This window comes from Adiantum capillus-veneris, chromosome 24, assembly GCF_014529385.1.
Source record: "Adiantum capillus-veneris isolate H3 chromosome 24, ASM1452938v2, whole genome shotgun sequence".
NCBI classification, from domain to species: Eukaryota; Viridiplantae; Streptophyta; class Polypodiopsida; order Polypodiales; family Pteridaceae; genus Adiantum; species Adiantum capillus-veneris.
This window is the reverse complement of record NC_140954.1, coordinates 129471485-129478358: the sequence shown is the minus strand read 5'-3', so window position 1 is coordinate 129478358 and position 6874 is coordinate 129471485.

The following is a 6874-nucleotide window of genomic DNA, read 5'->3' as shown; positions in this document are numbered from 1 at the left end:
CAATATGTCAGCATACTATCCCTTTAAAACATGATGTGAAGCCTAGCAGACAAAGGCCATGCACGACATATAAGATTTGTCTTAATCCAAAAAAGTGTCTTTTTATGGTCAGACAAGGACAAATTCTAGGACATATTGTCGCGGAACATGGAATATCCACAGATTTGGATAAGATTAAAGTGATTATCAAAATTCCTAAACCAATCAATGCAAAGAAAGTACAATGTTTTATGGGACATTGCGGTTATTACAGTTGCTACAAAACGGAAGACGTAGCGTCCCTACAAAATACCTCAAATAGCATAATAGAAACAAAAAAGCACCACAAATATACATACCTGGCAAAGCCTGTGACCATATAATCAAATCGTACATGAACAGAGAGAAAAAGAGAGCGAGAGAGCACGTGCAGGCGCACCTCCTAGAGTGGAGTGCTATGCCAGCACGTTGAGAGGGGAGAGAGGAGAGGAGAGAAGAGCAACACAGACACTGGGTGCAATCTCCCCCCGTGCAAGAGTGACCATTTTCCTCTTGCACGTATTTAATTTATAGATTCTTGAATGGTCAAATGTGAGTACAAATTGGCCGGCCGGTCATAAGTGGCCGAAGCTCATAAAGAGCACTTGAATAATACATGAAATATATTTCCGTACACATAGGCCTATCTCAGTCAAGCCTTTTCCACCTGTCACAGCTGTAGTAAATAATAAAATATCAATTCCATAACATACCTCTCCGTTGGAAAGCAACCGTCCTCAGTTGCGAAGATAAAAATCTGCAAACAGTACTTGTAAAAAACAATGATTAGAAATATGTATCAAGTAGCAAAAAAATCCATAAAACTAGACAACATTGCTTATACCACTAGAATAAGCAGTATATGTCATACCTTAATGAATCAAGATATCATTGGTCACACTCATTATCAATCTCATAACGGCAAGTCTCATAAACACTGTTGTAATAATCACCAGATACCAAATCCCAATCCACTTCCAATTCCACAATGTAAGTCCAAATCCAAATCACTTTCATTATGTACCCGGGTAACAAAATCATACCATTTGCAATGGTGGCCAGCCACTGCAGCATGATTCTGTGATTGGTGTTGCCTAAATCGGTGAATCTACACCAATAAGACTTGTTGCCTAAATCGGCGGATCTGCACTAATGCTGCCTAAATCGGCGAATCTTCATTTGGTATTATTTAAAATTCATGAATCTATAATGTTCAATGTGCTGCCTAAATCGGCAGATCTGCACCAAGATGAGTATCTACACATTGCCTAGATCGGCGAATCTGTGTGTACGTGACCAATGGACTAGGCAAGACATAAAGGAAAAAATATTTACTATGTTGTTGACATCATAATGCAGTATATCAAAGCACTTACAAATTGTTTGTGCAATATCCCACTTAGCTCACCGGAGTAGCTACATAGCTTATTGACAAAGCATCTCTATAAAATTTCCATGAGGGTATCCTGTATTTATACCATTAGTGGCATATGAGGAGAGGTACGAGTACTGCAACTGGTAATTTTGTGTTAGTAATTTGCAATGGAAGAAAAGAATATCCATTCTATCTAGAATTCAATTTAATATGAGTGTGTGATTATACTTCTTAAGATGTACAGTACTGGCACGATGACTTGATAATCGGAATTTGAAAAGAAAGTAAACAAGATTAAAATAGAAAGTTATCCATAACCTTGCTGAAATTGAAATGTGAGACAACTTAGGGAGAAGAAATACTTTGCAGTTCTCGCATAGATCCACTAATGCCACAAACAAACATAAAAAATAATGCAAGACCCAAACTAGTCTAATTTGTTTCAATGGGCCAAAATAAGAGAAGTAAGAATAAAATTGTGGTGGAATCATTACAACTCGATATGAAGGATAAAAGTATGTTGACTACTTACCGAGGCCTACCATGATTCGTCCTTGATTGATGAGAAAGTGGGATTATTCTGATTAGATTATGTAAGAAGATGGGGTAGCCCTGTCTGGTATAAAAGGGTTAGTATATGCAGTCGAATAAGCACCGATTTGTAGTTAATGATATGATTATAATAAACTGAAAAGAAAATAGTGTCCATTCTGGTCTGCATGGCTCTATCTGAATGATTGGACATGAGATAAGTAGTGAAAATAATCTCATGTGGGTGCATGTTGGCAGGACACATAGTCATATTTCCCTAAATGTGTGGTGAATGTAATAAAGATAGGCATGTTGAGCAACTTTTACTAAGAAGTAGAAAAATATGCGAGTCATTTAGCAAGATTTTCTATTGTTTTTTTTTTCCATAAAGTTGCAAGTACATCAAATTTGAATCTCTACAAATGAGTTCATGACTTGTGATAACCTGAACGAATCACAAAAGGTGGAGTAGTATCATGATACACTTTGGAGAAAGTGGTTACAACGGAGAGTTTTAGGGTGGATATTTGTAGATATCAGCAGATCAAATTTTATACTAACTTGTGCTAATCAAAATTATGTAGTACAATGCAGACAAAAAAATGCGAGAAATATTGTGGTGTTCGTATGACAAAATCAAAAAAAAAACTATGCTAGATTACGTGTGCTACGAGAAGTGTTGACAACTTAAAACAAACAAAAAGACTACTTATGAATCCTGGCATATGGGAGCCGACAGAGCTGTTGCGATATCCGTAAAAATAAAGTAGGCTACATAGAGATCTATGAAACTAGGAGGGCCAAGGGGAGCCTGGATAGGCTTATTACAAAATAAGAATTAAGAAAACAAAAAAACACATGTCTATTGTGTAGGGGCGGGGAAAGTAGTGCTAGGAGGGTCGTGTCGAGGTTTCCTGGTGTCAATGGAGGAGGGTCGTCCGAGGAGGTGTTCGGTGAGGCCCATTAAAGTAGAGTTTAAGGCATGGATGGAGGCATGCACGTCCAAAAGGCGAAGACAAAGCCTTCGAAAGCGGTTTTCCAGGCGGTCATAGTCTCGTCAAAGTTGTGTGAGCTCATCTTGCAAGGAGCGGAGGGTGTCAAGGACATCAATTGTGTCGTTGGGCAAAGACAAAGCCATAGATGATGGTGTAAATGTGAGGAGCCTTGGAGAGAGAAGTTCGGAGTTGACCCGATGGAAAAGCGATCGATGATGTTGATAAAACTGGTTACTATGAGGAGAGTTGTGAGAACCAAGCTCCAGGCTGATACACTCCTTGTGGATCGACGAATCCAATGTCTGAAGAGTAATAAAACTTCACTGAAGAACTTTGCAATGTCCTCTTCTGTAGGGAGTTGTACTCGCAGAGAGTGGCGAAGAAAAGACGAAGAAAAGTATTCTAACTTCGTAGGAAACTATCCCAGGAGACCTTTAAGATCAAAATGATGCGACCCGTGTGAATCTAAGCCTATGTCTGTGTACAAATAAAAATGAAGTAGAGTAGAAATAAAATAAAATTTTAAAAAAACCTCATTAGCAGCATCGTAATGAGCAGTCATTGCAAGGCTTCGTCAATGTCCGTAGTCGTAGCAAAGGACAAGAGGGGGAATCTGTTGGCTGTTAGCCACAGCGGGAGAGAGAGAAATTTGGGGGAGGCTATGGGCTTCACGATCTACAGAGAGGGGAGCACGTACGAGCTTTGGGAAGCGGAGGAAGACCCGAGTCTTGAATCAGTGGCCAGCACCACGTCAACTAGCTCTGTATGAGTGTAGGTGGAAGCTTTCCCACAGCAGCATCGTCAAGCATTTGAGAATTTCATGGAAAATGGTGAAGTTAGGTGGTTTGATAGAAAGACTGACTAAAATTATTCTAGGGTGTGTCGAGCAGGCGGAGATGAGGGGATTGGGTCGGTGGGTGGTATGCAATCAGAAACGGCATGGAGACAGCAGATGTAAGAGAGAGAGCTGCCCGTATTGATGGGGTTGCTCGTTAAAGATGTTTTGCAGACAATGCAAATGTGTACCATTGTAAAGCACTAGCTGCATGCGATAGAAGAGGTGTCGTACACAGTAGCTGGCCACATGGTTGGTGAGTGAGGGAGTGAGAAGGGGTTCAGGGATGGTTAACTCACGACAAAACTATGGACAGAGAACTATGGACGGTTGTCGTCAAAAGAGAGAGACGCCATTAGCTGCATGCGAGTGGGGCGGTTAGTTCGAGTGGTCACAGTTGATAGCCATGCAAAGCTTCTGGGTGTTGCAGTCCAGTGGTTGTTTGAAGGAGTCGAGTGGCTCAAAGCGGCTCTGAAGTGAACGATACTCATTACATGGTGGGGAGAGTGATAGAGAGAGAGGAGGGTAAGTGAACATGAGTTGGTGGCGGGCTGAAACTCAGAGAGAGATAGGGGCTGCATTTGAGTATGGGGACTATGGTTGTTGGTTGACCAGAGCAAGAGCAAAACGCTCATGCACAGTGAAAAAGAGAGAGAAGGGTGCACGGTAGCTGTGGTTGAGCACTACATGCTACGTTAATCCGGTACTGTAGTTAGATTCACGATGACTGCACGTGCCAATCAATTGGCGCCGCCATGCAAGAGGGAGAGGTAGAGACAATCGGCATAGGCCACATGGCAACTGGGTCTAGGTAGTGTGAAGTGGGGGAGTGCATGCTGGACCATGAAGTGGGCAATTTGCATGGTTGCAGCAGTCAGAACAGGGCCACCCCAAGAGAGTGTGGTCGATAGTTGACCAGACAGAGAGAAAGAATAAAAATAAAAAGAGGAAAAAGAAAATTCAGTGATGGGCCTTGGCCAGCCTGATGGAACTGTAGCAATAGAGAGAGAAAGGGAGTGCGATGTCAATTGGAGAGAGAGAGAGAGAGAGAGATAGAAAACTGATCGTCACGGCTTTGTGCATGGCTTGTGGATGGTTGAGGGTCTATCGTGATTTTGTTGAATTGCTAGCGCTGCATGGGACTGTTGTTTGCTAGTTGTTGTTGACGCCGATGATGTTGTTGCCAGCTTAGCTGAGAGTTGTTGCTACTCATGCAATGCTTGCAGGTTTCGGCAACGACGCTAGAGTGAGGCTCTCAACGTGGTGTGAGTGTCATTGCTGCCTACCATCACAACTGCTTCTCTGTTGTCCCACTTCTCTCTCCCTTATAATCAGTCACACACTGAAGGTGTCCTAGAATTCGTATTATTCTTCGTCTTTCAACTGCTTCAAGGTCCATAAAATTATTCTTTGACCGCTTCTACTTCTCCTCAAGATTATTTTGTTGTATACATATGGTTATCCTTATTGGTTTCCTAATGCTTTCTCTTCTGAACTGAAAAATATTCAAATGTAAGTTTCTCGGCTTTTCTATGCCTATCTCATTGGAAGCAGGACTGCACAAAAAAAACCTTCGTCGTCTTCGGGCAAGGTTCTCTTGTAGAAATTTTGTACATATGTAGCTATCATAACTTATGCTAATGTGTGGGTCATTGCAATGGATTGTAAAGAAGATTCTACATGCAACCCCTTCGATGCTCCACTGCCCGAGTGGGTTATGAAAAATAGGCGATTTTCAATATTAATTTCTTTCTATATTTCTCTAATGGAAAAGAAAAAAGAAATAAAGCAAATTTATATTGGTAATAAATAATAATCTCTTAAGTATTTCTTTGAAGAAACAATACACCATGCGATTTTTATTTTTATTTTTGAAATAAATTAATGCATAAGAAGAAATTGACTTAGCTCTTGCACTCAAAGCTCTCCATAGCTTTACTTGTATCTGAAGGAACGTTCTCAGAGCTCTAATACCACTGCTACAAAACGGAAGACGTAGCGTCCCTGCAAAATACCTCAAATAGCATGATAGAAACAACAAAGCACCACAAATATGCATACCTGGCAAAGCCTGTGACCATATAATCAAATCGTACATGAACAGAGAGAAAAAGAGAGCGAGATAGAGCGAGAGAGCACGTGCAGGCGCACCTCCTAGAGTGGAGTGCTACGCCAGCACGTCGAGAGGGGAGAGAGGAGAGGAGAGAAGAGCCACACAGACACTGGGTGCAATCTCCCCCCGTGCAAGAGTGACCATTTCCCTGTTGCACGTATTTAATTTATAGATTCTTGAATGGTCAAATGTGAGTACAAACTGGTCGGCCGGTCATAAGTGGTCGAAGCTCATAAAGAGCACTTGAATAATACATTAAATATATTTATGTATGCATAGGCCTATCTCGATCAAGCCTTTTCCACCTATCATAGCTACAGTAAATAATAAAATATCAATTCCATAACAACAGGAGGTGCATACACATGTATGCAATCATCACCCAACCTCTGTATAGACTTATAGTGATCTTTGAATGGACATATGAGTGTGAGAACTCATTAAGAAATTAAAATATGCCCTCATATCCACTCCAGTGCTAAAGGAACCTGATTGGGAAAAAATCTTTCATGTTCATATTTGATGTGTTTGCATTTGCTATAGGAAGTATTTTAGCTCAACCAAGAGAAGAAACCATGGATTTCCCAGTCTGCTATTCTAGCTGACAACTAAACAATGTTGAAAAGAACTACACAACCACCGAAAGAGAGGGTCTTGGAATGATTTATGATGTCAAGAAATTTTGGCATTATCTCCTCGCAAATAATTCTTTGTTTTTCATGGACCATCAAGCCCTCTTGTACCTTGCCAACAAACCATGCAATACAAGGAGAATTGTAAGATAGTTCATCATAATGCTTGAGTTTGACTTTACCATAGTGCTTAAAAAGGGGAAGACGCATCTGAGAGCAGACCACCTTTCTCGATTACCAAATGAAGAAGCTCTAGGGGGAGTGGATGATGATCTCCCAGATGCATATCTCTTCAATATAGAAATGGTACGCAAGTGGTCCCAAGAGATCATAAGCCTACTATCAAGGGGCGGAGAATTCAACAAAGTTGACCAA